The sequence below is a fragment of the Mastigoproctus giganteus genome, chromosome 6 (genome assembly GCF_048544385.1).
Source record: "Mastigoproctus giganteus isolate SK-2022 chromosome 6, ASM4854438v1, whole genome shotgun sequence".
Taxonomy (NCBI): Eukaryota; Metazoa; Arthropoda; class Arachnida; order Uropygi; family Thelyphonidae; genus Mastigoproctus; species Mastigoproctus giganteus.
In genome coordinates this window covers 131,143,034-131,161,433 of record NC_143580.1, presented here as the reverse complement: position 1 = coordinate 131,161,433, position 18,400 = coordinate 131,143,034, and positions in this window count along the sequence as shown.

The following is an 18,400-nucleotide window of genomic DNA, read 5'->3' as shown; positions in this document are numbered from 1 at the left end:
TTTTTTTGATGCTCTCTAAGCTTCTTTTCCTGCATTATATGCCTCTACTAATGCTAATACTAATACTATTGCACAGGGAAGACAAGACTAGTGTACTAATTGGAGCAGAATGGCATTAAGGGCAAGTGGCTACAATGAATAAAAGGATGGTTGAGTGGAGAAGGTAGAGAGAGAGTGGTAATCAATAGACACTGCTCTTCCTGGACTAATGTTATTACTGGAGTCCCCCAGGTTCGGTGTTGGACCCAGCGTTGTTTTCTGTGTTTATCAATGGTACTGATGAAGGTATATCAGGGTCAACGTCTAAGTTTGCAGACGATACGAAGGTTGGCAGGGTTGTTAATGACAGTAATGATAGTATACTACTGCAACAGGATCTAGAAAAGTTAGCAAATGAGCGGAAAAATAATTATCTAGCAAGATATCCAATCTAGGTGAGCCCTGTCGGGTAAGTAGGTCTATTTTATAATTTTGATAACCGTGATAGGTACACAGAATACGTAAGTAATAGTTTCAATTGAATCCAAGAGCCTAACCAAGTATCAGTATAAGTTTTTTTTTTTTCCGCCTCTTCTCCATTGTTTGAAATTGAGGATACATTTCTAGATCAATGTAAAAAGGCTGTTGTACAGTTAACATTCACGTAGTGGTTGGAAGTTTAAGAGTTTGTTGTCGATGGCGTAGATGTATTTGTCAGCGGTCCGACAACTGAAGCGGAAGCAGGAGATGGAACAGCCAACATCTCTTTTCTTTCTGTAAATACTTCTAGTGCAAATCTTTGGAATGCCTGAAACGATTCGTCATTTTCCACGAGAATAGCTTCATTTCCTTCAGCAAAATTATTATGATAAGATCTTTATGTCACTGTAGTTGGAGCAATGATAAATCACATGAACCCAAGTTTTCTTGGACCTGCGGGCGCAAAGCTGTGAGTTGACAAGGTCGAATTGAAATAATTTTGAATTTAGGGATCCGTGACCATTTGCAGAATTAGTCACCGGCAAAAAAGATGCTGAGAATAACCAAAGATCCCACCAGCAGGGCTACAGGCAGCCTCTACTCCCTGCAGAATTAGTCACCGGCAAAAAAGATGCTGAGAATAACCAAAAGATCCCACCAGCAGGGCTACAGGCAGCCTTTACTCCCTGGCATCTCTCACCGATCAACATGTTCACTCAAAAGAAACCCGGATGACATATTCAACATATCATAAAATGGAACATGGAAGACAACAGAGCAATGGAGATGCCACAGAACTTTCCTCGAAGGAAACCCGTTCTAATTCGTACAACATAACAGCAGTTCAGACTCGTGGTCGAATCTTCATATCTCGACTGGAACCGACTACCAAACCAGATAGCATTAAGGCCATGTTTGCAGAAGTATATGGGATGAACATTGATGTGAGACAGAGAAGAACCAAGTATCCAACCTACGCCTCTTTCATCCTTACCTGCCACCCAGAGAAGATGAGCTTCGTACTGGATCCAAGGCTATGGCCCCCTGGAACCCTCGTCAAACCCTTCCTAGATCAGAAGCCAAGAACTGCAATAAACCATCGAAATCAACATCAAATGCAATAGCAATTAAAGCTACCAAGGTCCCAGGCCCAACAAAACGCATGAAAAATCAGATAATTTCACTGAGAACAAACTTACCATAGGAAACAAACTGTCCACATATCATTAAATCCAACTCTCAGCAGATTATAATGACAATCTCCAGGGCTCCAGACCTGTGAAGGATATCCCTGTACACATCGCAATGAACAGTAGACCAGTTCTAACCTTAGAAAGAGACTTTCCACCTGTACGAACTCCAGTTACTATGGCTACCACCATGCGAATTGTCTATCAAAATGGAAGGAGTATACGTAACAAGCTAGACACTATCGAACAGCTTCTCCTCTCTAAAACCTTTGATATTCTCTGCATTGCCAAAACGTGGCTTGGGAATGGGCGGGACTCCTTTGCGTGTGCTCCTCAGGCTGGGTACAAGATGTTCTGTTCCTCTAGAGTGGATCGTAGAGGGGAGGGAGTCGCAATATTCTATAATACCACTAACTTCTCATTGGCACATTCTGTGGTAACCCAAGCCCTTGCATTTGAAGCTGCTATGGTGTCCCTCAAGCTCAATGCCATCCTGATAGAGATAGCAACAGTATACATTTCACCAGACCCAAACAGTGACATCATTGAATATGTAATCCACTGGCTGGTAAATCACCTCCACACCTCTGCTAAGCACATTATTTGTGGAGATTTCAATCTTCCACCTACTCTCACACATCTTAGTAAGAAACTCATTAGCAGTATGAATTCATTGGGTATCAGTCTACTTAATTGTCACCCCACGAGAGGATCTAATCGCTTGGATCTGATATTCTCTTAAGCACCATGCGACCTCGAAGATGGTCCTCACAACCTATTTCAATCTGATCACGAACCGAATGCCATACTCCTGCACTTAGCCGCACCTAACTTTGATTGGGGTCCGCTTCTCAATGCTTGAATATTTTGTAACGCTTCACTGGATCGTACTATACAAATATAAATTGTCTCGTCGATGCAAACTTGTAAACTGGCACTCACGGATTTTTTTTTTTTTTTAATGGATGAATAAAACAGCTTACATTAAATGTTACCCTGTAAACTTTTGATATTCATCATACTTCCTCTCTGTACTTTTCTCACATTGGTCCTTGTAATTTTGATTGACCAGGAAGGTGGCCTTCGCTAATTTTGTAAAAGGGAAGGGCCCCGTTTTGCCAAGTGTTTCTCAACTCTGTCGGTAACGGTAGGTACGAACTGAGAACAAATTATTTATTTTCTTTGAAAGTAAATTCTGAATTACATATATTAGTATGTAACAATACTCTTTAAGTTCTTTTATTAATCTTTATTGCCTTTTAAACCAACAAAGAGTTTCATCCCTATTCCCTAACGGATGCACGGCACTCAAAATGATAACCTGCAGAATAAGGTTTGCTTTTTTTTATATTAATGGCTATTTCATCAATTACCGAAAAAACTATTTTCGGGTTTTTAACACGGCCGGATTCTTTAACAAAAATATCACAGTTTTTTTTTTTTTTTTTTTTTTTTGTGATTTGTGCGCAACTCACTACTTCCTCCGAAAAGAAAAAGTTCTAGAAAAAAAAAGTTGTTTCTTCAGAAATAGCATTACTAAATGCATGTAATGCAAGAAAGCAAGTTTACACAACAGAAGCCAAAAATAAAAAAAACACTCCCCATTTCACCCATCCATTCGCTTCAAAAGTTTCTACAGCTGTTCCTTGAATTTATTTCAGCTATCAACTTCCACAACGACAGATGGAAGTTTGTTCCAGCAATCAACCACTCGCTAGCTAAAAGAAAATTTCCGCACATCTATTCTACAACTCTTTCCTCAATTTCAATTTATGTCCCCCTCAGGTGTGTAATCTGAGCAAGAGGAACAATCCCATCAGCATTGAGCTTGTCCAAACCATTCAAGGCCTTATACACCTCAATCAGAACACCTCGCAGGTACCTAGCCTCCAGACGCTGCAATCTGCAGAACTTAGGCTTTTCTTAGAAAAAGAAATCCTTTGTTACCCGCACCAACCCCGTTGCCCTGTACTAGTTCCTGCAGATCTACATCCTTCCTAAAATGAGACCCCCAGATGCAGTACTCAAGGTGTGGTCTGACCACTGCCTTATACAAAGGGATAATCACCCCTCATCCCTACTAGCAAACTTCCTGTATGAGAAAACCCCATGAGAAGCTCTGGCAAGCCTGTCTGCACTGCTCAGAAAATTTCGTATCTGACTGCACAATTACCCCAGGTCTTTTTTCATTCTCCACTACTCTGAGCGTACAACCGCACAGTTGTTACGTTAATTTGAGATTACTAATACCCATATGAAGTACTATGCATTTGTCAGTGGCGTACCTACCATGTAGGCAAGGAAGGCAATTGCCTCCGGCCCATTTAGGGGCCGGCGTCTTTGGCTGGCTGTCTTCTGATTTTGCAATTTTCATTAATTAAGTAGGGGCCCGAACATGTTCTTTGCCTCCGAGCCCGAAAAAAAGTAGCTACGTTACTGTCATTTGTCAATGTTAAAGTTCGGTTGCCATCTCCCAGTCTATTTGCCCAACTTTTCTAGATCCTGTTGCAGTAGCGTGCTGTCATTAACAACACTGTCAACCTTCGCATCGTCTGCAAACTTGGACATTAAGCCTAATATACCTTCATCAATATCATTGATGAATATAAAAAACAACAATGGGCACAACACCGAACTCTGGGAGACTCCACTAATCACATTAGTCCACGAAGAATACTGTCCACTGATTACCACTTTCTGTTTTCTCCTACTCAACCATCCCTTCATCGATAGCAGCAACTTCCCCTTAATGCCGTACTGCTCCAATTTGTACAGCAGTCTTCCATGTGCAACAGTATGAAAAGCTTTTCTGAAATACAAGTATATGATATCAAAATTAATTTTTGCATCCAGTTCCTTTGTGACCACGTCATAGTATCCAATCAAATTGGTCCGACAAGACTTCCCCCTAATAAATCCATGCTGTGTCTGAATAATTACTGCTGTATTGTCTAGATGATCCTGCAATGCTTCTTTAGCCAGTGACTCCCTTATTTTTCCCGGAACAGAAGTAAACTAACTGGTGTGTAATTACTCGTGTCACCTTTTGATCCCCCTTTATGAACAGGGGATACGTTTGCAAATCTCTAGTCAGTAGAGACCTCTCCTGAATCCAAAGATGCTATCATAATTACGGCTAAGGGTTTGCTTACTTCCTTTGCTGCCTCCTGGTGGATACGCTCCATCCATTTATATTAAATAAATAGATAGATCGTATCTACCCCAGATGCTTTTCTTATGTTTAACTTCAACAATTTCTCCTCCACTTTGCTCTCAGTTACTACAAAATTATTTAGCTCCCTGTTAGAGTTTGATAAACGTCTAGCATCCACTTCCCTACAGAATTCCTCACCAGTGAATGTAGAAGCAAAATGCTCATTCACTTTGTAAGCTATCTGAGCAAGATTATTAACAGTCGAACCATCGCTATCAAGTGGACCAATCTGATTCATTCCCTTCCTTCTAGAGCTTACATAAGTAAAGAAGTCTTTGCATTCTTTGCTAAAGATTTCTCATAATCTGCCTTCGCTTGCCTAACCTCCTTTGTGACTGGATTACGGACTAGCTTATATCTACCATAGACTTCTGTATCCTCTGATAATTTTATATGCATCCAATGCATTTCTCTTCTCTGCCATAAGCCTCATTAATTCATCTGACATCCATTTAGGCCAAAACTTTGAACAGTATTTCTTACTTGGTATGAAAAGCCTAGTAGCTTCCAAGATTACTTCCTTGAATGCTTTCTAGTTAGAATTTGCTGTTGGTAACATCATCAGTTGGTCCCAATGTATAGAATTTAAAATCTGTCTGAGATCACTGTGTACTCACCTTTGCGAAAGCAAAAACCGTCCCCTTTATCCCTGATGGTTGTTACATCATTAAGCAAATCCCACATGAGTACACTGTGATCACTGCCACCTACTGGTTCCTTTATCTACAGATTCTTAGTGCATGAATAATCACTGTTGATAATCAGATCAAGAGTATTACTCCCTCTGGTTGCCTCTGGAATATGCTGCTGAAGAAAACAATCATCCAATAAATCCACAAAATTCTTGATTGTGTGCGAGTGCCAACCCTCAGTTCCAGTCAATATCTGGGAAGTTAAAATCCCCCATTATAAGACATTCTGATTTACTGGCCCACTCTATTTCTCTGTACAATTGTTCGTTGTACTCATCAGAGTCATTAGGCCTATAACACACTTTTCTACTGTCATTTTTGCTTTCTCAGCGCTTATGTCACACCAAACTGACTCAACATTGCACTGTCCATCTATATCAACTGGATGCACTTCCTTAGATTTTATGTGTTCTTAACTAACAGCATAACCCCTCCTTCTTTCTTGCTATCTTTTCTGCACACATTGTACTCCCCGAATTCCAATTCCGCACTGCTTATATTTTTGTGACACCACGTCTCTCCTCTAAATATTTCATCAAAAATATACTCCTAGCATTGGTGTACATGCAAGTATACATGCTCCTGTTCTTACTCTTATTTACTCTAACACAACTCATGTATTTACTTGTGCCATGGTGACTCCCAGCTGTTCTTGAAATCCCCAGCATCTTGCTTTCCAGGCTGCTGCTCATTCCAATAGAAGCAATGTAAGAATCACTTTCCCTTCTGCTTGCGGCTACTGTTAATCTATTATTGTGTGGCAAGCTAGACGTTTTCCAACCCACCTAACACTGCCTCAATAGCATTAGCTAGTATTCTTGTACCCTTTCTATTTAAGTATATCCCATCCCTGTAGAAGCAGTCTCTCCTGTTATTTAAATAAAGCAGAAACTATGTGATAATGGTCACATAGAAAGGGTGTCAAATATAGTCAAAAACGCAGATCCTGTCCGTTGTAAATTGGAGGGTTAGCAGATATGCTATTAGAATAAAAAATGTCTAGTCTTTAATAAATTACATTTGCGTTTATTTTTGCCTGAGTACAATAAGGCTGCCATTTTATAAAAATAAATTAAAATAAATCAAGCTAATTGGTCTATAATTTCCAATTTCTGATTTATCTCCTTTCTTATGCAGCAAAACTATAATTGCATTATTCCACTCCTTAGGCATCACACCTTTTCTAATGCACTTTGTGAAGAGCCTTGCCAGTTTTTGTGTTATATCTCTTCCTCCCAATTTTAACAACTCTACAGTAACTTCATCTTTCCCCGGGGCTTTCTGCTCTGATTGTTCATTTTCATCAATGCATGTTCTACCTCATCAGGAAGAATATCAGGTATGTCATATGTCTTGCTAATTTGCAATCCATCTTCCACACTGCTGGCATCATTCCCTCGCTCCTTGTACAATTCTCTATAGTAGTCTTCTGCTATTTTAATTATGACTTCTCTGCTATTTTAATTATGCCTTCTCTGCTATTTATAAGTACACTATCGCTATTCTTCAGTTTCAGTATCATTTTTCTTTCTGTATTATTGCTCATGTCTACTGATTTAAGTCCTTTGTTTCCCTTAATGCTTGTTCTACTTTTCTTGTGTTAAATCTTCTTATGTCCTCTCTGAGTCTCTTTCTAATGGCTTTGCATAACTCAGTATACTCAATTTTCTCCTTGTCAGTGTTTATCTTGCTCTTCATTTGTCGCCTTCAGTTCATCATGACAAGTGTTTTTGACTAATTTTTTCTTCTTTGGATTTCTTTTTCCCTATAGGTTTCTTGGGCTTTATCACTTTCAGAAAGTTGTAGTATTCCTCGTCGATATCTTGGTCCTGAGCAGTCTGCAGAAACTCAAACTTATTCTTAAGTTCCAGTACATACTGCTTTTTCTCCTCTTCTGTTATCTGAAAGACCTTTGTATTATTTACTCGAGTCAGTTTTTTTCCTTTCCTTTCCTACAACTATATCAAGTGTACATCTTACCATTCTGTGATCACTTCCAACATTTACCTTATTCAGGACGGTAACATCATTCACCATATATCTCTGTAGTGAGGATGAAGTCGATTTCATTAGTTGTTAATCTATTTGGGCTCTTCCATGTCCACTCTCCAGGAACAAAGGGGTGCTCTTACGAAGAAAGGCTTAAGTTTTGCAAATTACAGTGTCTGGAGACTAGGCACCAGCGAGGTGATCTGATAGAGGTGTATAAAGCCTTGAATGGTTTAAGCATGCTCAATGCTGATGGGATTCTTCCTCTAGCTCAGAAAAATCACCTGAGAGGGCATAGATTCAAATTGAGGAAAGACAGATGTAGGATAGACGTGCGGAAATTTGCCTTTAGCCAGCGGGTGGTTGGTTGGTGGAACAGACTGCCATCCCTTGTGGTGGAGGTTGATAGCCTAAATAAGTTTAAGGCTCAGCTGGACAGGTATTTTGAACGAACAGAGGGGTGAAGTGGAAGTGGGGTTTTTTTTTTTTTTTTTTGGCTGATGCGGCATAAGCTTGCTTTCTTGCATCAAATGCCCCTACTAATGCTAATGCTAATGCTAATACTTTCTGTTCACCCTTTTCTTGAAGAAAGTGTTCATTACTGACAATCCTTGAGATTCTGCAAATTCCACACGTCTTTCACCTCTTTCATTTCTTTCACCAATTCCAAATTTCCTATAGTTCCCTTTTCTGCGCTGTTTTGTATTTTTCCAATTTTTGCATTGACGTCCCCCATAATAATAGTGTAGTGGGTTTTCTGCTCATCTAGAAGACTCTCAATTTCGGTGTACATTTCTTCAACCTCTTTTTAGCATTAGCATTAGCATTAGTAGAGGCATTTGATGCAAGAAAGCAAGCTTATGCAGCATCAGCCAAAAAAAGAAAAAAAAAAAAAAAAAAAAACATTTCCACTTCACCCCTGTGTTCGTTCGAAATACCTGTCCAGCTCAGCCATAAACTTATTTAGGCTATCAACTTCCACGACAAGGGATGGAAGTCTGTTCCACCAACCAACCACCCGCTGGCTAAAGGCAAATTTCCTACACCTGTCTTTCCTCAATTTGAATTTATGCCCTCTCAGGTGATTATTCTGAGCGAGAGGAAGAATCCCATTAGCATTGAGCATGCCCAAACCATTCAAGGCTTTATACACCTCTATCAGATCACCTCGCTGGTGCCTAGTCTCCAGACACTGTAATTTGCAAAACTTAAGCCTTTCTTCGTAAGAGCAACCCTTTGTTCCATTCACTAATCTTGTTGCCCTTCTCTGCACTCGTTCCAGCAGCTCTACATCCTTCTTTAAATGAGGCCTCCAGACCTGTATACAGTACTCTAGGTGTGGCCTGACCATTGCCTTATACAAGGGAATAATCACCTCCTTATCCCTGCTAGAAAAATTCCTATATATCATTGACAATACACCATGAGCTACTCTTGCAGCCCGTCTGCACTGCTCAGAGAACTTCATATCTGCCTGCACAACCACCCCCAGGTCCCTTTCATTCTCTACCACTGTCAGTGTAGTACCACAGAGTTGATAAGTTGCTCTGGGGTTGCTGTTTCCCATGCGTAGTACTTTACATTTGTCAATGTTAAACTTCATTTGCCACCTCTCGGCCCATCTGCTCAACCTTTCCAGATCCTGTTGCAGCAGCATAGTGTCAGTAGTGTTCTTGACAACCCTGCCTACCTTTGTATCGTCTGCAAACTTCGACATTAAGCTTGATATACCATCATCAATATCATTTATAAATACAGAAAACAATAATGTACCCAACACTGAGCCCTGAGGGACTCCACTAATAACATTAGTCCACGACGAGCAGTGTCCATTGATTACCACTCTCTGTCTTCTCCCCCTCGGCAACCCCTTTAACCACAGCAGCAATTTGCCTCCAATGTCACACTGCTCCAATTTGTGCAGCAGTCTTCCATGTGCAACAGTATCAAAAGCCTTTCTAAGATCCAAGTATATAATATCAAAGTAATTCCCTGCATCCAGTTCCTTTGTGATTGCATCATAGTATCCAATCAAATTGGTCAGGCAAGACTTCCCCTTAACAAAACCATGCTGTGTCCGAGCTATAACTGAAGTCTTGTCTAAATGATTCTGCAGTGCTTCTTTAACTAATGCCTCCATTAATTTTCCTGGAACAGAAGTTAAACTCACAGGTCTATAATTACTTGTGTCAGCCTTTGATCCTCATTTTTTTAATTGGGGTCACATTTGCACATCTCCAGTCTGTGGGTACCTCCCCTGAGTCCAAGGAAGCTCTCATAATTATGGCTAAGGGTTTGCGTACTTCCTCTGCTGCCTCCTTTAATATAACTGGATAGATCCCATTCACCCCGGGTGCCTTTCTTGTGTTTATCTTCAATAATTTCTCCTCCACTTTACTCTCAGTTATTACAAGATTCTCTAGCTTACTGCTAGAGTTGAATACACCTCTGGCATTCCCCTCGCTAAATAACTCCTCATGTGTGAATGTCGATGCAAAATATTCATTTAGTTTGTTAGCTACCTGAGCAGGATCATCAACAGCTGACCCATCGATATCAAGTGGACCAATCCGATTCATCCCCTTCCTTCTAGAGTTTACATAAGTAAAGAACTCTTTGCTGTTTTTCTTTGCGTCCCTTGCCAAAGATTTCTCGTAATCTGCCTTCGCCTGCATAACCTCCTTTGTAACTTGGTTACAGATCAACTTGTATCTATTATAGGCTTCTGTGTCATGTGTTAATTTGTATGTATCCCATGCATGTTTCTTCTCTGCCATATGCCTCATGAGTTCATCTGACATCCATTTAGGCCTAAACCTAGAACAATATTTCTTAGTTGCTATGTAAAGCCTAGTAGCTTCCAAGATCAGTTCTTTGAATGCTTCCCATTTTGCATTTGCTGTTGGTAACATCATCAGTTGGTCCCACTGTATAGAATTTAAATACTGTCTCAGTCCATCGTAGTCGCCTTTACGAAAGCAATAACCCTTCCCTTTACCCCTAATGGTAGTTACCTCTTTGAGTAAATCCCACTTCAGCACACTGTGATCACTGCCACCTAGTGGTTCATTTATCTGCAGATTCTTAATGCATGTAGAATCACTCCTGATAATCAAATCAAGAGTATTCCTCCCTCTAGTTGCCTACCGAACATGCTGATGTAGAAAACAATCATCCAATAAATCCACAAAAGCCTTGCTAGTGTGGGAGTGACCAGCCCCCAAATTCCAGTCAATATCTGGGAAATTAAAATCTCCCATTATAAGACTCTGATTTACTGGCCCACTCTATTTCCCTGTACAGTTTCTTATTATACTCATCAGAGTCATTAGGCCTATAGCACACTCCTACTCTCAATTTTGATCTCCCAATGCTTATGTCACACCAAACTGACTCGACACTGCACTGTCCAGCGATGTCCACTGGCTTCACTTCCTTGGATTTTATGTATTTCTTAACTAATAGCATAACCCCTCCTCCCTTCCTATCCAGTCTATCCTTTCTGTACAGGTTGTACTCCCCAAATTCCAGTTCTGCATTCCTTATATCTGTGTGACACCACGTCTCTGATATCCCAACAATAACTGCCTTTGATGTTTTGAGCAATACCTCAAATTCATCAAATTTATTTACTAAACTCCTAGCATTGGTGTACACGCAAGTATACATGCACCTATTTCTATTCTTAGCTACCCTAACACAACCCATGTGTTAACTTGTACCGCAATGACTCCCAGCAGTCTCTGAAATATCCTGCATCTTGTTTTTCCGGCTTCTGCTCATTCCAATAGAAGCAGTGCGAGAATCTCTTTCACCTCTGCCAGTGGCTACTGTTAATCTATTCGTCTTTGTCTCCCCCCAAGCTAGCAGTTTTTCGACCCACCTAACACTGCCTCGATAGCATCAGCATCTCTTCATCATCATGGCTCGATGTTGGTGCATAAATCATTATAACCTTTAGCTTGTACCTCTTAGAAATCTTGAGTATTATACTTGTATAATACTCAAGCCCTATTAGCATTGCACTTTGGGGAAAAATTAATTAATTAAAAAAAAAAAAAAAATATATATATATATATAGATCCCCACCCCCGAATTATTCCGGGTTGATCAACTCCACAACATTAAAAAAGGACCGCAAACTCACACTTGCAAAGACATTATATACACTGGTACAATATGACCTAAGATGCTGATGTGCAGTAAACCAACAACGTATTACATCATTTATTATTTTATTCTCTGTTTTGTAAGACAAGAAAATTTTTTCATTCTTTAACTGGAAAATTAGAAATTTTTGAAATCTTTTCATTTAAATTTTTAGAAAGAACTATAATGTCAACGAAACTAACTTAAAAGCTAAGATGTTTGTAACAATAACGATTCATTATTATTCTTATAAAATATAGGAAGCTATTATTAATACAAGTCTTTTTTTTTTAGGAAAATTCCGCATTATGTTATCGAAAAGTTATCGAATAATTCTTAAACTGCTTTTTCCTTTTAATGTGAGAACTGTACTAAATAGGTTTGAAGTATTCTGTGACGCAGTACCATCCCTCCTACAGGGACACAAGAAAGAGAACGGACGGGTAATATCTGTTGTATACAGGGTTATGAAAATAACCAGATAACGTCAGAACATCTGAAGGTCAATAACAAATGTTGAAGAAAGTATATTTCAATATAAATAGAAAACCATTTGAATAACTAACAGTTAATGCAACGATAAGGCTTATAAATATTAGATATCTTCAGAAACATAGAACAATAACTGAAACTTCAGCAAACGTTTACTATGTATGGTAAGCAGCAGTAATGGAATTCCAATAATGAGGCAGTCTCAAACTGTGTAACACCCCAAGGAATCCAAAAACAAAACCGACATATCAACAAATTTGGCCTATTTATCCTCAAACTATGGGGAAAGGGAAAGTGCATGAACTGATTCCTTTTTTAGAGACAGCACTGGGGAGTATCAGTATTGCTATTAGTACTATAGCAGCGAGAATTTGTATAGGCGGGTCAAGGCTATTCACTAACTGTGAATAACCTTAACCAACGTTACGTCACGCATTCACGTTACAATTCCACCCCTTCTTGTCAACAAACTGTTGGTCCAAGAAATACACAGCTTACGTAAGCAGTCGGTACCATGATTCTTTGGGTGAAAGTATATGGAATGAGACAGAAGAAGGCAGCTAGCGAATAACCTTCAACCGGCTGTTGATTTTCTGTCCACTATATGATTAATACAGATTATCTCCGATTTACGTTGGAAGTGTGTTCCTGCGAATGGCGAAGTACAGTATAATATATCGAAACCACGAAAATCGCACATATTTTTTGCATACATACATTTGTGTATGTTATAGAAGGGAGGTGCGTTACCGTACGCTATAAAGGGAATATTAGTATTAATAAAGCCAAATAACACAAGAAAGAAGACTTTTTTCTTCTGTATCAAATAAAAAATAAAAGGGAAAAAAATATATAAAATAATAATATAAAATACAGTAGTGTGAAAATAATATAAAATACAGTAGTGTGAAAATAATATAAAATACAGTAGTGTGAAAATAATATAAAATACAGTAAATTAAATAAACCATAATATTCGTAATATTCCCATTCACACAAGGTTTCCAATTCCCAATCGAATTCTTGTTTAATTTAGCCAGACACTGCATTCTGCCACTTCGCGAGGCAAAAGGCGCCTCCGTAGCCAGGTGGGAAGGAGCAGCAGTGCGTAGCACACGCTTCTTGATTAGACCGGGGTTCGAGCCCTTCACCACCAAATACGGATGATGCGGAAAGGTCAGCGAATGACCACTGCATATCCCGGAGCAATATGGCCTTAGTTGCTAATGCTCCAAATAACAAACAAACAAGCTCGCGAGGCAATTTATTCCGGTGTTCGACAACTCCCTACTCTTAAATGAACTTCATGAAATACAGTATTAAGTTATTTCCCTGAGATTTTATATTTATTTATCCACCCCTGGTTCCTAGTATTTTATAATTAGTCATTAGTAGTGGCAAATGAAACAAGGAAGAAAGCTTTATGTATCTTCAGCCAAAAAAAAAGAGGAAACTACCCACTTCATCTGTCCATCTCTTCTAAATCTGCCTAATTCTTTCTTAAATTTAGTTAAACTACTCACTTCCACAGCACCAGATGGAAGTTGTTCCAACAATCCATCACTCTCTGCTAAAAACAATTTTTTGCATATCTATCCTGCATTTGTCCTTTTTCAATTTAAATCTGTCTCCTCATGTGTATTGAGGAAGAGTCCTCAATACGCATGAGGTTGGCAATTATCCTCATGCTCAAGGATGGCAATCATGCCATCAACATTTAGTTTACTCAATCCATTTAAAGCTTTAAATACTTCAATGAAGTCTCCTCACGGATTCCTGGTCTCCAATTTGCTGATGCCTGGTTTCCCGGTTACAATTCAACCAGTGAAGTCGAGTTATTACATGTGATAATTTCTGGATTTCTGTTTGTCTCATTTTAATGAAATTTGAAACGACTAGATAAAATTCTTCCAAACGGGCCAAAGACAAAATTTTATGAAAATTCACCATTAGAAATCGAGCTGTTACATGATGACGGTCAGACAGGCAAACGAAGGGATATGGTGAAGACAATACGCGCATTACACATATGCTAACGCGACTGAACTGTATAATTGCACTGTATATTCTAAATTATACAAATCGCTGCAGAACATAGCCTGCATTGACTATTTTCCCAACTAACCTATACAATGATCTGCAAATTGATTCCGAAAAGCTTTGCTCGGACAGCAGCTACAGAACCAGTATCCTAACCCAGGGACGCTATCAATTGTTGAGAGGGGCTCTCAACAATTTTGGCTACAGCTTTTTTTTTTTTTTTTCGTAACGGTAAAACGCTACAAACGCTATTGATCCCGGTTCCTAGTCGCCTATCACCGGATGGACCCCCCTTCACCTTGGTCCACCCTTGTTCTTTACCCCACATTCTGACCCACTCTACTCAGGCCTAACGTAGCCGAGTGGTCAATAGCGAGAGTACATAGCACGCGTTCCTTGAGTGGACCGGGATTCAAGTTAGTGACTACTAAATACCATAAATATTTGTATTGACGATTTATTGTACAACAAAACTGACGTGGTTGTCGAGCCGGAGTATAAACAGAAAATTTATTTATTTCCTAGTGACAGGGAACTTCTCTCTCCTAGTGAGAGAAACTACTCTCTTCAAACAAAAATTTTTTTTTTTAACTTAGCCTCTGTCCGGAAGTTCAGGCAGAGACCAGCCAGAGAACTAAGAGATTGCCTGTCTCACCTCCCAGTGGTGGTGGCGGGAAACGTAGGGCCCCACTAGGGACCACTATGGCCAAGCAGCCAGAGACATAACAACAGAACAAAACACAATACTACATAAACCAGACTACACTTTTTCCTGTCTTTTGTAGTTGTTCTGCATTCCATCATAGAGTAAATACGGCGCAGAAGTGGGAAACCACCGGTGGCGCCCGACCCTATATACTATACCATTATGCCTAGTCGACAGTTTCAGCTTCTACCTCCAGATATTATTACCTACTAATCGTAATAGATTTCGCTGGAGCCTTCAACAGGCTCTGTTGGGCAACTATTCTTCGCAGACTTAGGCAAACCTACTTATCAAATATTCCAATACATTTATACAAATGCATCCCAACCTTCTTACCAAATAAAAAAAATTACAATCTCCTCAAAGTACCGAAAAACCACCAGGTCTATCTACAGACGTTATCCCCAAAGAACGATCCTTTTTTCGTAGTGAAATTTGGGACGGCTGGATAAAAGGATGGCTGGTCCTTTTCTGTGGAGCATTGTCTTGGATGAGCACCTTGGACTGAACCTGGGTCTGGTAGTTATACAAGACTTTGCCGATAATGTCACCATCTCCGTTGAAACTGACAGCAGAGCTTCTCTGAAGGCCAAAGGAAACTAATCACTTCAAATCCTACAAGATTGGGCAGCCTTACACAAGTTAAAAAGGCGCCTCCGTAGCCAGGTGGGCAGGAGCAGCAGTGCGTAGCACACGCTTCTTGATTAGACTTGGGTTCGAGCCCGTGACCACCAACTACGGAGGATGCGGAAAAGTCAGGGAATGGCCACCGCATATCACCGGAGCAATATGGCCTTAGTTGCTAATGCTCCTAAAAAAAACCAAAACCAAACAAGTTAAAAAATATATATATATTATTTTTAGGCCACCCGAATAATTAAATTCATCTGGCGTGCTGTGTGCATGTCTGTTAATTGCGTGTGTTGACGGTGAAGATATCACTGTACTACCACGCAGACCTACACAAGCTAAGGGTTTCTCCCCAGAAGACACAGTCCATTCTCCTGAAGGGATCACTATAGCCAGAATCCCCCACCACCATCAAAATACAAGGCCAAACCATCAAGCTTGTTTCCTCGTTAAAACTACTGTGAACAGCACTTTGCTCACTTGACCCTAAGCTCACTTTCTCTCCACATTTTGCACACCTCCACACGAAAGTGAGAAACTACGCTGCTCTCATTGCACGGGTAAATCGTCGTGATTGGGAACTGAACCGACGCACTCTTACTATTCTGTATAAGTCCATCTTCCTTCCCTTCATAATATATGGATCTTGGGTTCTGGTTTCGCAGGGCAACTCTACAACAACCAACGTAAACTGAGAACCATCCAACGCACCATCCTTCTTACTATTACTAGGGTCTGCTGCTCGATTAATACCCCTTCAAGTTCTTGCGGGCGTCCTTCCGCTCAATCTGAAGGTTATTCTCCAGGGCCTCCACTACTGTCTATCAAGAGGCATACCAGCAACTATCCTAGGACATTCCATCAATAACTTGAAAGAAATCAGACAGGAAAAGAAACAAATTGCCACCCTAATACTTCAGACCTGTCAGTACAGATCGATTGCTAGGGACAAGGGGTACCATCATTAATAAATTTATACCTAATGTAAATGATGTATTTCCCAAGTCTCTAAATTACTCTCCCTGTCTTTATCCCACCTACCTCTCATAACGCGACACGGAACAATAAACAACAAACTAACATCCATGAGAATCATAGACAACCCCTACTACATGTGGTGAAATAGAAGACTGGAACCATCTGGTATATACCTGTCAACGTTACGAGGACCTCTGCAACATCCTGTTTATACGTATACGAAACATCCCTCAAAGAAATGAACACTTATACATCACAGCAGTAAACTACTACTACGAGTTTACTAAGTTTACGCAAGCATTCTTCACCAGACGGAACATCCTATTGCCAACGCAGAATAGGAACTCCCTTAACATCTGATCAGAGACCTCATCTTTCCTAACCTAATTGGCCTATCGAACTTAACCTGGGTAGGATTAAGTGGCCCTCGGGCCACCTAAATCGCCGATGGCGACTTACACACATCTCTTGCTGTGTGTCTTATCTATCCTTCCCTAGGGGGTTCCCCTTTCGAATCAATGGAGCTTATTGCTCCATTGATTACCTGGAGGATGCCTTTGCCTACATCCTCCATATTTCTAGCTATATCCTTCCTTCTTGCGTACATTATGTACTCTCCCGACATTACCTTTTTTTTTTTTTTTTGTGTGTCTCCGTCCAGGAATCTCAGCGACCCTGGCGGAAACAAGTCACAGAATAATGGGCAGCTTGGCTACCTCTTAGCGGTGTGTGCGGGCAACGTGGGATCGCACCAGGGAACCTGCAGCCAAATGTCAAAATACAATACTACTGTACACGTTCAACACAGAACACTTTTCTGGCATTTACAGTAGTACTGTATTTCTTCACAGCGTATATATGGCGCAGATGTGGGAAACCATAGGTGGCGCCTGACTCTAACACTATGAACACTATGCCTCTTCCACCGGGCCAGTTCGACCCTCTGCTGACCAACATCTCAGCAGTAATGGAACCTAAACTGAAGTTATCCAATATGTCCAAAATACTCCACAACCAGTCAGGACCAGGTTTTCATCATTATATAGAGGCACTACCTTTTCTTGAAATAGCGGTACCAGCTAAGCAAATATACTGATATATAGATGTTAGTCGAAGTTCCTATTATATGTAAATTGTTTATATATTATTTGTAAATTATCTGTTATTTATAAACAATATTTATAAAAAAAAATGCCATTATGTAATGTGAATCAAACAAGCACATTTTGCTGTTCTGAGGTGCGGTCCAGTATATCTATTTGTTTCAAGATGAACAAATAAATGCTATTATAATTTTCTAGTCACGAAATAAAAGAAAAATAATAATTACAAATAACAACTTTCCCTTATTTCTAATTCACGACGTTTCCGCCTTTAACAGAGAAACATGGGTTATTCGCACATGTAAGCAGATAAATCTCAGGAAAAAACAAAACAAAAAAAAAAAATGCAAGAAATTTGCCTACAACCATATTTCATGTGAAAATCAAATAACGGATATTTTTCTTAAAATGCGAGGTAATTCTTGCCCCCTTCTCTGCACTTTTTAAACATACGCCCTTCAAAGAGAGACAGCACTCTACCAGGAGCATAAAGTTTACCGTAATCTTAAATGGTAGTTTTCAGTTCCTTGACAATATCAACAGTACCCTGGTATTCTCGGTAGTAGAGTGCTTATGCCACACCTGTGACTGAACAAAAACGGCCGTCTGACACCCTGATTAGACCAATGATTTTCGGCTAATGGGTTGTTTGTTTGGCTTCAAAGTGTGCCGCTGCAGACGACTGCGAGGTCATCCTGATTAATTCGTCAACCTTTCTGGGTGGGCGGCCGGTCTCTTCCTGCGCTAGTCTCTTTGAT